Here is a 19,006-nt window from a genome sequence, read left to right as displayed (position 1 = left end):
AATAAGTGTGTTCAGCTGTGTCGACCCAAGAGTTCCCCTGCCAACAAACTGGAATATTCCCAAATGAAGCCGTGAAAACAACATTCCTAACACAAACATCTATCCAGTGTTTCATTTCACCTCCAAACATCAAGTGTTTCATTATTATCAAGCACATTTTACAATCTGTACTCATCATAAAAGATGATTTTTATGAATCCAATCAAACAATCTGCAGAGGGTGGGATTATGAAGTTAATCCAACAGTTCCACTGTCAGACTGGTTGAACTGGGCAGCTCCCAGTGTAACTGTGGAATGATTGTGATCAGACTGCAGCATCCTCAGCACAGAGAGTAACTGTTGGTTGTTTGTCTCTTTAACAGCACTGCTGGATGGAAACGATGATCAGAGAAAGAAACACTTCTATAAAGAAGCTGGAAGCTCGCTCACAGTCGGATGTTATTTTAAACACTATGGAAGCAGAAAGATGTTCTGTAGGGGAGGATGTGGAAAGGAAAAGATCCTTGTTGACACCTATTATGACAGAGCTCAGAGCGGCAGATACAGGATTAGATATGTTTCAGACGTTCTGTATGTGAGCATCACACAGCTTAGCAGCTCTGACTCAGGACAGTACAGATGTTATCAGAGTAGAACTTCATTCAGAGACTTTGAGATCACTGTCACAGATGGTGAGTTTTCACTGGAATCAGTAAAATGTTGTCAGAGTGGACCTATTCTGCTTTGCCTTATTTCCTGTCATATATCTGCTGCTCCACTGATGGATGTTCATATTAAACATGTCCAAAGTTTCTAATAATGAGCTCAGTGTTTGCACAGTAATCCCTGTGAGCCCAAAGCTCAGGCTGCAGACTGCTCCAAACACTCAGTTTATTAGTTTTTCTACTCTCAGGTCTGTATGATGTCACAGAGAGTGGATATCCTTATATGGTCATCTCAGCCACACAGCTCTGGTTGCGAGTGCAGAAGTCCCACCCAATCAGAAGAAAGTTGTTTTAGAAGTGGGAGGAGCTAAAACAGGCTGTTTCAGACAGAGAATGAACCACAGACAGTATAAAGATGATGTAGCTGTGATGATGTCACCCACTGGTTTGTGAAGTCCTGAAGCCTCGAGGTTTTCACTGTCACCATTTTGGTGTTTCTAAAACAGGAAGTGATGAAGGAGGCGTAGATCTGACTATGAAATCACATCCTGGCAAAGTGTCAAACTTCTTTAGCCAATGAGCATATCCTGGATAATCCTCCTTTCTGACTCTTAAGGCCCTTTCACACCGGATGCTTTGCGTAAAAACGACACGAAATTCAGAATCTTTTGGATGTGAACCTGTCGTGTAACCTACATACACACCGGATGCGTTGCGTTTTTGCGACTAAATCCTCCTCATATAACGCACGGTGGAAAAAAAATGCAGTTGACATCAAGGGATGATGTAATGAGGCCCTGATGTTTCTAAACAAGAGAAGGAAAAAAGAGAGTTTATGGGTTCATCCAACTCATAAGAAAGCAGCAGCAGGGAGAGTTTCATGGTTTGATCCCAGAGTTGAAGCTGCATCACGGATGCTTTCACTCATATTTCAGGATGTCAGTGGGACAGTTTGAGCTCTTGTTGGCAGAGTTGGGATCACATGTGAGGAGGCAGAGGATAATATCAGAGAGCTGACTGACCCGGAGCAGCGTGTAGCTGTGTGTCTGAGGGAAAATATCATGATTTTATTGTTCCCACATCACTGTATATTCAGTACATCGGTGCGCGTTTTGAGCTATGACCTCACATGCTGCTAAATGCAGCGCTCTGATTGGTCAGTCCTCTTTGTTCACTTGCGAAATTCAGAAAAATCGAACTTGATCTGAAAAAATAAATGCCGCAAATTCGTCCTGTGAAATGACGCAGTCGGTGTGAACAGCTGCACTAAGAACAGGAGAGTCCGAAAAATGTTTTTAACGCACGAAACATTCGCAAAGAATTTACGGGTCCGGTGTGAAAGGGCCTTTGAGCCAATAAACTCACCTCCAAAGTGTTTACAGAGGTCAGGGCAGAGGGCAGAGGGCCGTTCTCCCATACACTTCTATAGGACCAGAACCACAGGTGTCGCCCCCTGGTGGCCATTAGAAAGAATACATGTTTAAGGCACTTTGATGGTGGCTTCACTTTGCAGACATGAAGCTGCGTCCATTTTTTATACTGTCTGTCAATGAATTGAGGGGCTGCACCAATATGAGACAAATATGGATTATTTTGAACTGTGAGTCATACAAAGCTACGCTGGTAGAATTCATCAATAAAAATATGGAAGTCAGGAAATGAGCAGAATGGGTCCATTTTTAGATTTCTGAATGTTTAATGAATATTTTTATTTTTATCGCAGCTGCAACTGTTTTAATGTTCCTGATATTTAAACTTAGAATCAACTCATATCTATTTCAGTACATTTAAGACTGATTTCATTTCTCAGTCATTTTCTTGATGTTTTTGAATCTTTGTGTTTTTCTTGTTCACAGCTCCAAACATTTATAAGTCCAACTTTGCTCTCTGATCTGTTTCAGCAGCCACAACTACAACTACAGCACAGAGTTTCAGCTCCAGCTCAGGAAGCTCCACACCTTCATTCACTTTGACTGGAGCCACTGAGGAATCTGAAAGAGCAGCATCTACAGGTACATCCATGTACTGAGTCTGACAGAAGAACCACTGTGACACATTGGAGAGAATTAGAGTGCATGCTGGGAGTTACTGGTTTACAGCAGTGATTTCATTGTTTCTTAACATGTCCTGTTATATGAGTTTGTTGGACGACTGCCAGAACCAGCCAATCAGGAATGAGGATTTTCTTTAGAAACTGTATCATGCAGAAATATCTCCAAGTCAAACACGATCTCAGTTTCAGATTGTAGATCAGAAATTCTCACCAAGGAAGAAGCCTTCCGCCACCTGGCTACGCCTAGAAATTCTGTCCATAAAAATTATGAACAGAATCGGTGACAAAGGGCAGCCCTGATGGGGTCCAACACCCACAGGGAAGGAATCCGACTTATTACCGGCTATACGGACCAAGCTCTCACTGCGGTTGTACAAAGACTGAACGGGCCAGACACCCCATACTCCCGCAGGACCTCCCAAAAGATACCCCGAAGGACACGGTCGAATGCCTTCTCCAAGTCCACAAAGCACATGTAGACTGGTTGGGCAAACTCCCACGCACACTCAAATATCCTTGAGAGGATAAAGAGCTGGTCCAGCATTCCGCGACCAGGACGAAAACTGCATTGTTTCTCCTGGATCCTAGGTTCGACAAACGGACGGACCCTCCTTTCCAGCACCCTGGCATAGACCTTACCGGGGAGGCTGAGGAGTGTGATCCCCCGAAAGTTGGAGCACACCCTCCGGTCTCCCTTCTTAAAGATGGGGACCACCACCCCGGTCTGCCAATCCAATGGCACTGCCCCAGATCTCCACACGATGTTGCAGAGGCGTGTCAACCAAGACAGCCCTACAACATCCAGAGCCTTCAGGAACTCAGGGCGAATCTCATCCACCCCAGGGGCCCTGCCACCAAGGAGTTGTTTAACTGCCTCAGTGACCTCACCCCCAGTGATGGTCAAGTCATCTCCCTCGTCCCCAGACTCTGCTTCCACTACAGAAGGCGTGTCAGTGGGATTCAGGAGGTCCTCGAAGTATTCCTTCCACCGTCCGACTATAGCCTCAGTTGAAGTCAGGAGCACCCCACCCGCACTATAAACCGTGTGAGTGGAGCACTGCTTTCCCCTCCTGAGTCGCCTGATGGTTTGCCAGAATCGCTTCGATGCCGTCCAAAAGTCTTTTTCCATAGCCTCACCGAACTCTTCCCACACCCAAGTTTTTGCTTCGGCCACTGCCTGAGCTGAATTCCGCTTGGCCTGCCGATACCTGTCAGCTGCCTCCGGAGTCCCACAGGCTAACCAAGCCCGATAGGACTCTTTCTTCAGTTTGATGGTCACCTCTGGTGACCACCATCTGGTTCGGGGGTTACCACAACGACAGGCACCAATCAACTTGCAGCCACAGCTCTGAGCAGCAGCCTCAACAATGGAGGTGCGGAACATGGTCCATTCGGACTCAATGTCCTCAGCCTCCCTCGGAATGCTGTCGAAGTTCTGCCGGAGGTGGGAGTTGAAGATCTCCCAGACTGGGGCTTCTGCCAGGCGTTCCCAGCACACCCTCACAATACGTTTAGGTGTGCCAGGTCTGTCCAGCATCTTCCCCCGCCACCTGATCCAACTCACAACCAGGTGGTGATCAGTTGACAGCTTAGCTCCTCTCTTCACCCGAGTGTCCAGAACATACGGCCGCAGATCTGATGATACGATTACAAAATCGATCATCGACCTGCGACCTAGGGTGTCCTGGTGCCATGTGCACTTATGGACATCCTTATGTTCGAACATGGTGTTCGTTATGGACAAACTGTGGTTTGCACAGAAGTCCAATGACAAAACACCATTCGGGTTCAGTTTGGGCAGGCCGTTCCTCCCAATCACGCCCCTCCAGGTCTCACTGTCATTGTCCACATGAGCGTTGAAGTCTCCCAGCAAGACTATGGAGTCACCAGATGGAGCACTCTCCAGCACCCTGCCCAGCGACTCCAAAAAGGGTGGGTACTCTAAACTGTCATTCGGCGCATAAGCGCAAACAACAGTCAGGACCCGTTCCCCAGCCTGAAGGCGCAGGGAAACTACCCTCTCATCCACCTGTGTAAACTCCAACATACAGGCAGCAAGCCGGGGGGATAAAAGAATACCCCCCCAGCTCGTTTTTTAACGTGTCCTGTTATATGAGATTGTTTGTTGGCCAATCAGGAATGAGGATTTTCTTTAGAAACTGTATCATGCAGAAATATCTCCAACTCAAACAGGATCTCAGTTTCAGATTGTAGATCAGAAATTCTCAGCATACAGTTAGATATTGTACACATGTGCTTGTGAGGCTGAACAAACATGTGGCAGAATGTTTCTCCAAACTTCAATCCTGTGTGAGTCTGTCGGCAGCAACACGTGGAACAAGTATTGTGTGTTCATGCACTGCACAACCCAAACGGACACTCACTCATCAATCAGTAATTCAGAGTAAAACCAGTTTGTTCTGCTGCCACAGGTGTGCTGCTGTACTGGATCATCTCTCTGCTCATCTTCATCATCCTCTCATCACTGGCTGTTCTAACAATCTGCATTAAGAGGAAGACCAATAGAGGCAAGGCCACAGAAGACACACACACACACACACACACACAGAGCTTCCATCCATGATCCAAACTGCATTTTCACATCTTCACGTCTTCAAACAGTAAAACAAATATTTTCACTGACTTTTTGTTTTGGACTCGTCCTGCACGCCTCGCTTTGGGCTCTGAGAGCAGAGTGGTGTCAGGGTTTGTGCAGGTGTTGTCATGGACTGAGGGTTTGTGGGGGTTTGTTTCTTTTTTTTTGTTTCTCTCTCTCCCAGTACAGCGGGGTGGAGCGAGGGTTGTGTGTTCATTCCCTTACAGGGTGGAGCTTGGTGTCACCAGCACCTGTTTCTCATCAGCCGGTAGAGTAGCCAGCAGTTAAGGGGTGAGGAGGGCAGTGATTCCTTGCCAGTTCATTTTTGTCTCCTTCTGTGACCTCAGTTGAGAGGGGTTTGTTGTCTGAGAAGGACTCGTCACCCGTCAGACTTCTGCCTGCCTGCTTTCTCTCTGCTTCATTCTGTGCTGCCGATGGTTCCTTGTGCTCCTAGCCCCACACTCTAGCAAAGCTGCAGTCTGCTCCCTAGTCGCCGGCCAGTTTGCTTCACAGGCTTCTTTGTCTCTTGTTGCTGGTCTATGTATACAAAATAAATATTACAGAGTTGTTAAAAGAAGTTGGAGTCCACTCTTTGGGTCCGGTTTGAACTTTACCATGACAGGTGTGGGCATCCTCTGTGTGTTTTGGGGAGCTGGGCCGGTCTGTGTTCCACCCTTGGGTGGAGCTTCCCTTCCCGGTCTTGCACTTCCACACCTGCTGTGAATCGATTTGCTGTGGCTGTGTATTAAAAGACTGCTGTGGTTGGTCTTCTCCACTAGCTCATCATTCCATCATTCACAATGATGGAAACTTGGCTCGCTCAGTCTGGTGGTCACTTCCATGTATCTCTGTTTCCCAGTTCTCTGCCTGCAGCCCATTTCCTGTCCTTTGGAAAACCACCCAATGTACCTTTGAGGGGTCAGGAGCTCACAGCGGGTCTCAAGTTTTCTTCACCCACACAGCCAAACACTCCCAGTGGATTCAGGGACTTACCTGTCAGTCACCTGCCTTTCCCCCACCAGCCAGTTTGCAAACCAGACTTAGAAAGTTGCTGTTCCATCACTCTTTAATAAAATGGACCTCGACTCAGACTAGGCCAGAAAGAAATACCAGTACTTTTATTAGTCCCACAATGGGGAAATTACAGTTAACAGAACACCCATCCAAGAAATACAAACACAGAGACAAACACAAACAGGGCGGACAGGTGTCTGAGGTCATGCAGCCGTTTTATTGGTGCTACCTTTAGCAGGAAAACAGAAAGAGATACACTGGGATAGGTAGGTTAAAAAAAAATCATCTGGTACTGTGTTCATTATGAACACCTTATGAGGTTCCAAAAAAACACCTCAGCAAAGCAGTAGCACATTTAAAGCCTGGAGAGCACTAGGGTGGGTAGGGGAGGGGCTGCCAGCAGAGACGAGCAGGATACTGTGATGGTCACACAGCTTCCAGACCAGCAGTTCATGATAATGTTCATGATAAGATGGTACAGTCAGCCTTGGTTGCCAGGATACCAGTTCATACAGGTCACAACATGGGGTGGGGGGGTGAAGAGCATCTGTTTACAAACATCTCCAGGAGACGATTTAGACGGACAGCATCCAAGGCCGTCTGGGAGCCAAATTCCAAATACTGCAATTGTTTTGGTTCAGGCCGTCATAACTATTTGCTGACAGACCTTACAGTTTTCTGGTTACCTCTCAGAAATCCAATCATCTGAATTTGGTTCTACTCTGCCACACAGAACAGAGAGTCCAACACTCCTCCAGATGTAGTCCATTTTGATTCAGCTCTACTGAGTCTGATTGAGTTCATACTGTTTATGCATCCCTCATAGGCAGCCTTACTAGGGCCTGAACAGCTGCCCAGAAACCAGGTATCCCCAGGTCCAATTCGGGAAAAATCCTGGTATCAATATAAATGCCACGTCCACACAGTGCAGCCAGGAACGTTATCTTCCATCCCCACAGGAATCCATAACATAACCAGCCGGGTATGTAACCGGGCCAGAGGAAAGAGGGTTCCCCTTCTCCCAATCTCATCGTGATGAGAATTTGATCATCATTAGTGTTGAGAGACCAGCTGACCAGATCCATAATTTAAATTCCAGTTCGGGGATGTGTGAAGAGATGCTCTAAGCAGCAAAAAGCAGGGGTAGATAGGGAAGGCTGGGGAGAAGAGAAAAATGTGTCCGTCTCCACCGAGAGCAGGAAGAAAAAAGAGAGCTGCAGTCTCTTTGTCCTGATGGAGACGTGGCTTAAAACCAACATGCCGAACTGCAACTTCGAGCTCGAGTGTCTGGTTTTCCACTCTGACCGAGACCAGCAGCTCAGTGGAAAACCAGAGGAGGAGGCCTCTGCATGTATATCAGCAAAGGTTGATGCATGAACTGTTCAGCAGTGAGCAGACACTGCTCTGAGGTGGTACAACCCTTAATAGGAAAATGGCACCTCTACTATCTGCTGTGGGAATTTCCAGCAGTGTTCATGGTGGCACTTTATGTCTGCCCACATGCTAACGTGGATGTAGCTCTCAGGGTGATGCATGACAGCATCGGCTCACTTCAAAACTATGTGGTGGTGTGGAACTTTAACCACACAAACCATGTTCTACCAGCACGTTAACTTTGCCACTCGGGCTGAAAACCCCTCAGACAAAGTGTCCCCATCTCTGCACCTCTGAGCACATCTCCATCCTGCTAGCTCCTACATACTGTCCAGTGTGAAGGAGCAGAAACACTGTAACACAGAACATCTGTGTGCAGCCTGAAGGTGCAGTATCTGTGCCCAGGACTGTTTTGAGACCACAGATTGGCAGATATTCAGCAGCATCACAGAGCAGTGGCTGAATGCAGAGGTGCTCTCCCTGCTGAGAACCCGAGATGCCGCATTCAAGGGCATGGAAGGGCATCAGGTGCGTTATGGAGAGTGATGCACAGCGCTCCCCAACACCCCCTCCTGAATCACCCCCTCCTATGATGAGCTTCCAGCTGTCAGAGTAACAACAGCAGAGGTGAGGAGAACACAGGCTGAACCAAGATGGCCGTCCTGATGAAGTCACACAGGTTGGCAGGCCCTGTGTGTTTACTTCAAAAGCCTCCTGGGAGTGTTCAACGATCTCGGCTATCATCATTAATGTATCTATCTACTGCTTTTGTATCTCTGTATTTACTCCTGTGCTCGATATGTCCACGGAAATTGGCGAACAGCAACCAAGAGTCTACATTTTCTTTCTACACAGCTACTGGATCATGGCCATGCTAGGCCACCCATAGGTAAAAATGAACAATTAAATACATTTAAACTATCTCTGGGAATTACGCACCTCTTGATGATATTGCTTTTGGCTGGTGATGTAGAAATAAATCCTGGACCCTTATCCTTGAACATGAATTATTTGGATGTTAGACAACTACTGCTAACCGGGCTACAACCACTGATACCTGGGATACAGACAGAGCGAGCTGGGCTACAACCACAGCTGATTGGACTACAGTTTCAGGTAACCAGGCTACAGTTGCAGAAAGATGAATTACAATCACAGCTAACTGGGCTACAGCTACAGCTAACTGGATCACAGCTACAGCTAACTGGGATACAGCTACAGTTGGCTGAGCAACAATCACTTATGCCCGGATTAAAACCTCAGTTGGCTGGGGTGTATTTGCAACTGATCAGGCTACAGTCACGGCTAGCTGGGGTACAGCCTCAGCTGATTAAGCCAGAGCTGCACCTAGCTGGGCCACAGCCAGAGTTATGTAGGCTACAATCACAGGTAGCTGGGTTACAACTTCAACTGACTGGGCTACGACTACATCAAACTGGGCAGCAGCTGCAGCTGGCTGGATTACAATCCCAGTTGGCCAGGTTACCACAGTCAACTGGACCACAACCACAGGTACCCAGATTACAACTACAAGTAGCTGGATTCCAGCAACAACTAGCTTGGTCACAATTGCAGCTAACTGGGCTACAACTACACCTGGCTGGGCAACATCTACAGCTACCTGGGTTACAACTTGGCTATTTGGACTACAACCACAGCAATTTGGGATACACTCACAACTAGTCAGGCCACAGCCATAATGTGGTAGTGAGTACAGGAGCGTGGAGCATTCTTGGGTGCAGCTTGACCCAAACAGTGACTTGGTTTTTCCCAATAACAACAGAGGGGATACTCCAATTGTGTGTGGTGCCTCCAAAGATAATATTCCTCAGGTTAGTGAACATAAGACTGTATCATCTTTTTCTAGAATAAACTGTAATTTAAAAGATAGCCGGTTGTTTTCAGAACACAATCAATCACAATCAAAGATTCCCATAGTGAGAAATTCAATTATGAAGAAGCATCGATCTGTAAGGATTTTTCAGACACTTAACCAAGCAAGGACTATTTGGGATCCGTGTCACAAACCCAAAGGGCTACTTGGAGGGCACTTAAATATACAAAGTATGCTCGTAAAACGAGAACAACTTGAACATTTATTAATTCAGTCTAATGTTGAGTTTATTGGGCTGACAGAAACTTGGTTAACAAATTCCTCACCTGATGCTGTAGTGAATATGCCGGGATATGATGTGTTTAGGAGAGATAGAGGTAAGGGGAAAGGAGGGGGAGTTGTAGTTTATGTAAGAGATACATTGAAATGTTCTCAAATTGAATGGCCTGATGATATAAAACTTGAAAGTGTTGGAGTAAACATTGAGCTTTCTAAGGAAATGAAATTTACAGTTATCTGTATTTATCGGAGACCATCATCTAACAGATTTTTATAATGAGTTGAAAGCGCTTCTTAACTTCTGCTGTTTTAGTAAAGAGATTATTTTAATGGGTGATTTTAATATTAATTGGGATGATAAGAAAGATAGGAAAAATTTGAAACAGATAACTGACCATTTTAATATGGTCCAATTAATTGAAGAACCAACCCGTATAACTAATCAGTCTAGGACAAGAATAGATCTCTTATTCTCAAATAAGTCTGAGAGAATAACTAAAACATATAATTTCTTAAGTGGTCTGTCTGATTACAATGCTATATTTTTTGCAAGGAAATTAACTAAAATACGCTTTCATGATACTCTTAACAAAGTTGTAAATCCATCATCTTTACAAGATGTAATCCCAAAAAGCCAATGTTTATATCTGGCAAGAGTCTTAAAGGAATTAGATTGGACTGAAATTGTCTCATGTGAGGATGTTACAATAAATAGTCTTACCTTCTACTTTAAAATTAAAGATGTTATGGATTTATTTAAAAGGAAGAGAAAGAAAAGTAAAGCAATCAAAGGTATTTTACCATGGCTCAATGATGAATGCTGAAAACTAATGAAGAAAAGGGATCAATTACTTAAGAAATCACTTAAAACAGGATATGTATCTGATAGGCAACTATTTACTTCAGCAAGAAATAAAGTAACTCAAATAATGCGTAAAGCTAAGGCAAATTTTTTTATATCAGTTATTGAGTCTGCAAAAGGAAATGGCAAGAAGATATGGCAAAATATTAACAAATTCATTGGTAAAAGGATAGATATAAGAAAAGAAGTAGAATTAGAAATTAATAATGTACTTGTGAAAGAACCCCTTGAGGTGGCAACTGAATTTAATACATTTTTTAAAAATTCAGTTGAAGAAATTTCACATCTTTTTACTTTACATGGAATTGAATCTTACCAAGGCAATGATTCCTTGTCAATTTTCAGAATAGAAGAAATTACTGAAGCAGAAGTGGCCTCTATTATAGGTAAATTAAAAAATTCCAAAGGTAAGGATGTGTATGGTCTGGACACTTATTTTATAAAGGCTCATAAAGATTCTTTGGTATGTCCGATTACACATATGATTAATTTGTCAATTAGACACCATGTTGTTCCTACAACATGGAAAGTAGCAGTGATTACTCCAATTTATAAATCAGGGAAAAAATTAGATCTCAAAAATTATAGACCCATTAGTATATTACCAGTTGTGTCTAAAATTATTGAAAAATGGATAGCAAAGCAATTAATAGATCATTTAAATAAAGGTTACACACCTCTGCATCGCATGCAGTTTGGTTTTCGTGCAAATCATTCAACTTAAACAGCAATTAATATTTTTTTAGAAAAAGTAAAATATATATTGGACACTAACACTTTTTTCGGTGCTGTTTTTTTGGACTTAAAAAGGGCGTTTGATACAGTTGACCATTCAACATTATTGTCTAGGTTAACAAAATTTAACTTCTCTGAACAAGCGATGCTTTGGATGAAGTCATACTTAGAAAGTAGAATCCAATATGTATCTATCAGTGGTACCAAATCTCCTTACCTTGATTGTTAAGTTGGAGTACCTCAGGGGTCCATACTTGGACCACTTTAATTTTCTTTATACATTAATGATTTACCAAATATTTGTTCAGATGTTAATACTCAGTTGTATGCAGATGATGCTGTTATTTTTACACAAGCAAGGACTGATATGGAAGTTTGGAAAAAATTGACAAAAGCTATGAAATGTATTCAAGCCTGGCTTACCAGGTCATGTCTATTGCTTAATTCAAAGAAAACTGTTTGTATTAAATTCTCCAAACGACCGCAATCAAGAACATCTTCAAATGTTTTTCTGGGAGAAGAAGAGCTTCAGATTGTAAATGAAGTTAAATATCTTGAAGTTACAATAGATTCTACTTTATCATTTAAGAATCATATTAAAAATATATCTAAAATCATTAAATTTAACTTACACAATTTTAAGCAAATCAGATCATCACTGCCGGAAAATGCAGCCAAAATGTTTCTTTATTCTATGATTTTTTCTCATATGGGATATTGTTTCACTAACTGGTCATTGACAAGCAGCACTACTTTAAAACCCATAGAATCTTTATTTAAGAAGTCTTTAAAAGTGTTAGATAGAAAGCCTCTCTCTTTTCATCATTGTCCTATACTTCAGAAATATAGCATTTTAAGTTTTGAAAATTTTAAAAAATTCAAGTTTGCTTGAATTTGATTCAGCTGAATTTTTAAAATTTTACATGGGCTTGCTCCACCTTCATTGGGTGAGTTCATTATGCCAAAATCAAATATTACTGGGAGATGAACTAGAGCCTCCATTAGAGGTGATTGTGTGATACCTTTTAGGCATACAACATTTAGCAAACAGGTGTTATCAGTCAGGGGGAGTGAAATTTGGAATGATATTCCGACTGTAATAAGAGAATGCACCACCTTTGACAGATTTCAAAGTAATCTTAAACAATGGCTAAAGAGGAATCAGATTTGTAATCACTAATTTGTTTTTAAAGTGTTGTAATTAATGGTGTATGTTTCATATATGTTTTATATTTGTTTTGTATTGTGGGTCTTTGATTTGTTGTTAATTGATGTTTCTTGTGTCTTTTTTTTTTTTTTTGGGTAATTTAATGTTTTTGTTAATGCTTCTGTTGTCTATATTTATATTTACTTGTTAATTGTTTGATGTCTTTTGTCTGACCTGCCAGAGACTACAGATGAAAAGTAGCCTTTTTGGCTAATTCTGGCATATTTACACATTGGTGTCCATTAATGTGCGCTGTCCCTTTTAAATAAATAAATAAAAAAAAAAACAAAAAAAAAACACTGCAGAGGATCAACACCCAGAAGGCCTCTGGTCCTGATGGGGTCCCAGGCAGAGTTCTCAGAGACTGTGCACACCAGCTGTCTGAGGTCCTGATGGACACGTGTAACATCTCACTGTCCCAGCCCAGAGACCCACCAAGACCTTCATCCCTATGCCAACAACCACTTCAACATTGTGCCTCATTGATTACTGTGCCATTGCACTTACCCCTGTCACCATGAAGTGCTCCAAGCTGGCAGCACTGGGAACCTCCTCATCATCATCATGAACACTGGCTCCCCACAGGGCTGTGTGCTCAGCCCACACCTGCACAGCTCACCTCAAGAACAGCCTTATAGTGAAGTTCACAGACCACAGAGTGGTGGCTGCTTTCATAAGTCACAAGGACGAGTCAGTGTACAAGCAGGAAGTAGAAGATCTGACACTCTGGTGTAAGGATAACAACCTCATCCACAAAGTCCAGAAGACCAAGAAGATGGTGGTGGATTTTCTCAGGACTGGTACAGCACCCCCTCCTCTCTACATCGAGGGAACAACGATGTAAATGGTCTCGTCCATCACGTAGCTCGGTTTATACCCCACCATCAGACTCACCTGGTGCACCAACACCACAGCTGTTAGAAAGAATCCAAACACCTGTACTTCCTGAGGAAGCTGAGGAGAGCAGGCTGAAACACAGACATCCTCAAGACCTTTTACAGCTGTGTGGTGGAGAGTGTCATGAACACCTGCCTTACTGTGTGGTACAGAAGCAGAAAGAGGTAAAGTCTGCAAGGAGGACCATCAGGTGACAGTTACCACCAATCGGGGACATCTAATCCACCAGATGCAGGAACAGAGCTATGTGCATTCTCCGTGACCCCACATACCAAAAAGACAAATTTTTCAGTGCCCTCCCTTCCAGAAGGAGGCTGCACTGCATCCAGGAAAACATCTAGACTGAGAAAAAGCTTCTACCTGGATTTGGTCAGACTGCTCCTCCCCCATAAACTGACCCTGTACCTCATATGCAGCAAATACCTGAAGAACATCTCTTAATCTCTCCGCACATACAAGGTCTTGAATAATCAGGCCCCATCTTATCTCAAAGACCTCATAGTACCATATCACCCCAACAGAGCACTTCTCTCTCAGACTGCTGGCTTACTTGTGGTTCCTAGGATACTTAAGAGTAGAATGGGAGGCAGAGCCTTCAGCTTTCAGGCCCCTCTTCTGTGGAACCAGCTCCCAGCTTGGATTCAGGAGACAGACACCCTCTCTATTTTTAAGATTAGGCTTAAAACTTTCCTTTATGATCAAGCTTATAGTTAGGGCTGGATCAGGTGACCCTGAACCCTCCCTTAGTTATGCTGCTATAGGCCTTGGCTGCTGGGGGGTTCCCATGATGCACTGTTTCTTCCCTTCCACCTCTTTTCACTCTGTTTATACTCCACTCTGCATTTAATCGTTAGTTATTATTAATCTCTGTCTCTCCCCCCTCAGCAGATGACCCCCCCTCCCTGAGCCTGGTTCTGCTGGAGGTTTCTTCCTGTTAAAGGGAGTTTTTCCTTCCTACTGTCACCAACTGCTGCTAATAGGGGGTCGTTCTGACTGTTGGGTTTTCACTGTATTATTATTGGAGGGTCTTTACCTACAATACAAAGCTTAAAATGACCGAGTGTTGTGATTTGGTGCCATATAAATAAAATTAAATTGAATGTTTCATACTCACACACCACCATGTGTTTACACTACACACTTACACATACCTGTCTCTCTGACAGTTATTAATTTCCAGATTAGAATGAGAGCTTGAGACCAAATTCAGGTAATAAATTTATTTAGTGTTCTTCATCAGGGACATGCATCTGTTTCTAATCTGTCCAGATGTGATGTATAGTGCAGTTTAGAAGCAGGGCCTCAAATACAAGAGCCAGACTTAAATAACTAAAGGTGAACCTTAGATGATGAAGGCAAAGTCCAAACTGAATCCTAAGAAGGTCCAACAAAGCAGAATCCAAAGAACACAACAGTCAGCAGTGATCTTCCAACCTCCTCACTCTGAATGATTCCTCGTTCTCACTGAGGAAAATCCTCTGTTTGTTCCACAGGTTTGAGGACCAGAGGAAACTCAGAGGGCACAGACATGGAGGTGACTTTCTTTCTCTTTGTTTCCTCTCACTGTTCACAGACTGCCTCTGTAACACAAATAAAGCAGTCACAGCCGATGCTTCAGTTTGTCGACTGCTCCATAAATTACAATCCAAGAAGCTCAATCCAAACAGGTACGTGACACCAAAGGCCGTCCTCTGCTGTGTGGAGACTCCACACAGCAGAGGCACTGATGTCTGAGAGGTTCACAGAGGCAGAAATATTTACCCCCACAAATGAGTTACTGAGGCCGAATGTGTTCCTGTTTCTGCTGCAGTTCATTTGTGAAGGAAACAAATCTGTTTGTCTCTTTTTCAGAACATGCACTATGAGAACTGTACTCCAGGTTCTGCATGTGAAGACTCAATCTACCAGAGCCTCCATCCAGCCAGCAGGGACCTGGACCAAACCTACTCTGCACTCACACATCACACCTGAGACTCTCTGGACTCAGACCTGGGTTTGATTTCTGTGCTTTAAAGATGCCGTTGGTGCTCAGACCCTCAAACTCTAAATATGAACTCACTGTTGGAGTCGGCCTCAAGTGGACATTAGACTCATTCTGCTGGTTACATTTTTGGAGGTGATCCGGTCAAAGGTCAAGGTCCCCAAAATGTTTCCTAAATTGAAATAATCTCATCATTGCCGACATTTTAAAGTTCATATCTCAGATGCAGTTTGGTCCTCAGGTATAAATAATTCCTGCTGATGATTCATTGACTTTTTCTACTTTAAACTAAAATCCTCATGTTAGGCGCGACCTCAGGGTGTTGGTCCAGCCATCATCTCATTGTTTTACTCTCACCCTCATCAACCTGCTCTCTCACTTCTCTGCTTTGTCCTCGCTGCTGATTGGTTGCTGATGGATTGTAACGCGATGTAAAGCCGGAGGAGGCGGAGCCTGGGGTTTGGGGACCGGCGTCCTGGCCCTTCTCTCCTCCTCCTACCAGATCTCCATCTGCATCATCTTCCTGTTGCTCATGTAGCTTTGTTCATTGTGTCGTCTGAGAGGGAGTTACCGGCATGACTGTTTTTGCTTTTCATCAGTTTAGTTTGTCAGAACTAGTTTAGGGGAGGAGCCTGAATGTGACGGCCCGCTGCGTGGTTGGTTCACGGTCTCCTTCCTTTGTTGCTTCTTTTAGCCGGGGCTCCCATCTCTGTCCTTCCTGTTTGTCTGTTTTTCAGTAACCATATCTTCATTATTAAAAGCTTGTTGAGTGGCAGCTGTTTGTGGCGTGTCATATGTTGGGTGAACCACAAACCCTACACAAAAATCACACACACATATACAATGTATCTAATGTATCTGTTCATGTGGATCTCATTGTTTATGTTCAACATGTTTAACAGCTCAAAGATTACACTTCAAACTGTGTTATAGAGCATAAGAACACATTTAGACATCACACAGCCTGACAGGAGGTCTCATGGTCCATGTGCCTCCATTGGTTTGGTTGCTGTCAGGGTGCAGAGTCTTGGACTCTGGGTTTGTGATTCTTTTAGAATCTCTTGTGTCTAAGTTTGTTGTGTTTTTTGCAATATTAATGCTGCTGTTTTCCTTCATCGTGTCCTCGAGTTATGTTTGTATCTTCTTGGTTATTATTTTGCTATCATCTTTTCATCTGTGTCCTCAGTCGTGTCCCGTGTCTGTTTGGTTTGTCTGTGTCAAGTTTGTCTGTCTTTGTCTTGATCTGTGTGTCAGTTATATTTCCTGTTTTATTTTGGTAGTCTTTGTCCCGTGTGTTTGCTGTTCAGTTTTACTTTCCCCAGTCTCATTTCCACACTGAGTTCCAGCTGTGTTCAAGTTAACGACATTTGAGGGAAGTTATTGTCTCCCAGCACTGCGCCTTCAACTATCAAAGCCAATTTGAGCCTAAATGCAGGAACAATAACTCATAAAAACAATCAGGTGCATCCATCACTCGGGCTTATCACATATAAGGAGATGAAAAAAGGCAAAAGTGCCTCACTCAGGGGTTACAGTGGTGCAGATGTCCATAAGTTCAGTTGGGGTACTTCAGCATCTAGCTGGTGCTGCTGTAGAGGAGCGAGCACAAATACAGTAACATGCTGTGGCAGCTAATATCAAATGCAACATTTCTAACAGCACAACAAATATCAGCAAACACACAAACTGTTCATGTGCAGTTTGTCACACAGTGTGTCTGCGAGCTGAAGGTCCAGCTGCTGTTTCCCAGAATGAGAGAGAAGATCACTCAGAGGTGGAGAAAGATGGAAGAGGAAGCAGAGAGGTTAGATTTAAAGGGAAGGACCGCTCAGGGACATCTGATAACCTGGAAATTTAAAGCTAACATGTAACATCCTCCTTTTTAAATCAGATCTTGGATCTGTTTACGATATGAAGTTATATTGTTTCATACTGTGAAACTTCCTGCAAAACAAACTGAGATACACTAACTTTGTGATATTCAAAGGTTGCATGAAAATCCTGCAGTTTAGTGCAGGATAAACTGGTTAGTTTGCTGTACTGTGGTTAGGGTAAAGCTCTGTGTGCAGAGCAGCTGTGGTGTTCATGGTCAGAGTTACAGGTTACATCAGTGCAGCAGAGATGAGTTTGAACTGAAGCTGATGATGCTGAGATTCATTCACTGGATTCCACCTTCATACCAGCTGTATGCTGTCAGTATAAAGACAGTATACACTGCATACTGTCAGTGCAGGGGTGAAATCAGCCAGGATAGCTTGTGAAACATCATCTATCATATTGAATTCAGTTCATCCACACAGAGCAGAAAACCTGAGAGCAGCAGCAGGTCAGCTGATCTCAGCCTGACACAAAGAAAATGTGCTGGAGCTCAGAATAGAAATGACTGAGATTCTTTTCCCCACGCTGATCCACTACAGCTCATCTTCGGGTTCCCCACCTGCTGAATCCCACTGGAACCTCTGATTATTCTCATTTCTGTGTTCAGGTGTGGCGGCAGAGTCGCCCTCTACTATGGAGGTGGTAGAAAATAGAGCTGTTTTCACCATGAATGAATGAAGGTTTTATTGCCATGTGGGTGAACAAGTTCACACATTGGAAATTGCAGTTTACAGAACACACATCCAAGAATACACAAACACAACACACATGGGGGTATGTGTCCTGAGGTCATGCAGCCGACTTGCAGCGCTACCTTTAGCAGGAAAAGAAAACAACACATCATGGGGTAGTTAGGTTAAAAAAAAAAACACCTTAGCAAAGCATTTGCACATGTAAAGCTTGGACAGCGGCGGTAGGTGAGGTCAGGTCAGGAGGGGATGCAGACGGAGATAAGAGGGTGGGGGCATTGTGGAGCCAGATGCCAGCTCCTAGCCAAACAGTTCGCTGATAGTGATGGAATTTCATCAGCGGCCGTGGTACACCAGACCCAGCTTCACAAATCACAACGCGGAGTAGGGGAAAGAGCAGCCGCACACAGAGCCCTGGAGAGATATGGTTGCCAGCCAAGGCCGGCAGGGGAGCCGAATTACTGATAACAGATGTTGTTTTGGAACAGGCTGCTTGTTTTTCCAACAGCCTTCAGTCTTACTGGGAAACCATTCAATAATCCAATATTCCAAATTCGTTGATTGCCGTCCTCACTGTGCACAACCAAACTGTATCTCCAGATCTAACCCCTCTCGCCTGCGAGCACGTTAACTTTACGGCTCAGGTCCACCAGGCTTTGAGTCTGAGTTTGTACAGCTCTGCTCAGCCCTTCCACCTGGGTCGGCAGCCCCTGCAGATGTCGAACCGCCGCCCAGATTTTCTTAATTTCCCGATAAAGCAGGTATCCACCGAGCCCAAACAGAAAAGATACCGCTAAAAGCCGAATATATAGGCGTCTTCCACGTCTTCCACTGCCAGGGCTGAGAAGCACACAGGTCTCCACGAGCTCCAAGAGTCGATGACGTATCCAACCGGGTCTGTTCCACTCGGACACGCAGGCTCCCCTTTCCCCGATCTCATAGTGGAAAAAATTCGATCAATG

The sequence above is a fragment of the Archocentrus centrarchus genome, chromosome 7 (assembly GCF_007364275.1).
Source record: "Archocentrus centrarchus isolate MPI-CPG fArcCen1 chromosome 7, fArcCen1, whole genome shotgun sequence".
Lineage (NCBI taxonomy): Eukaryota > Metazoa > Chordata > Actinopteri > Cichliformes > Cichlidae > Archocentrus > Archocentrus centrarchus.
Note: the sequence above shows the minus strand (reverse complement) of the source record.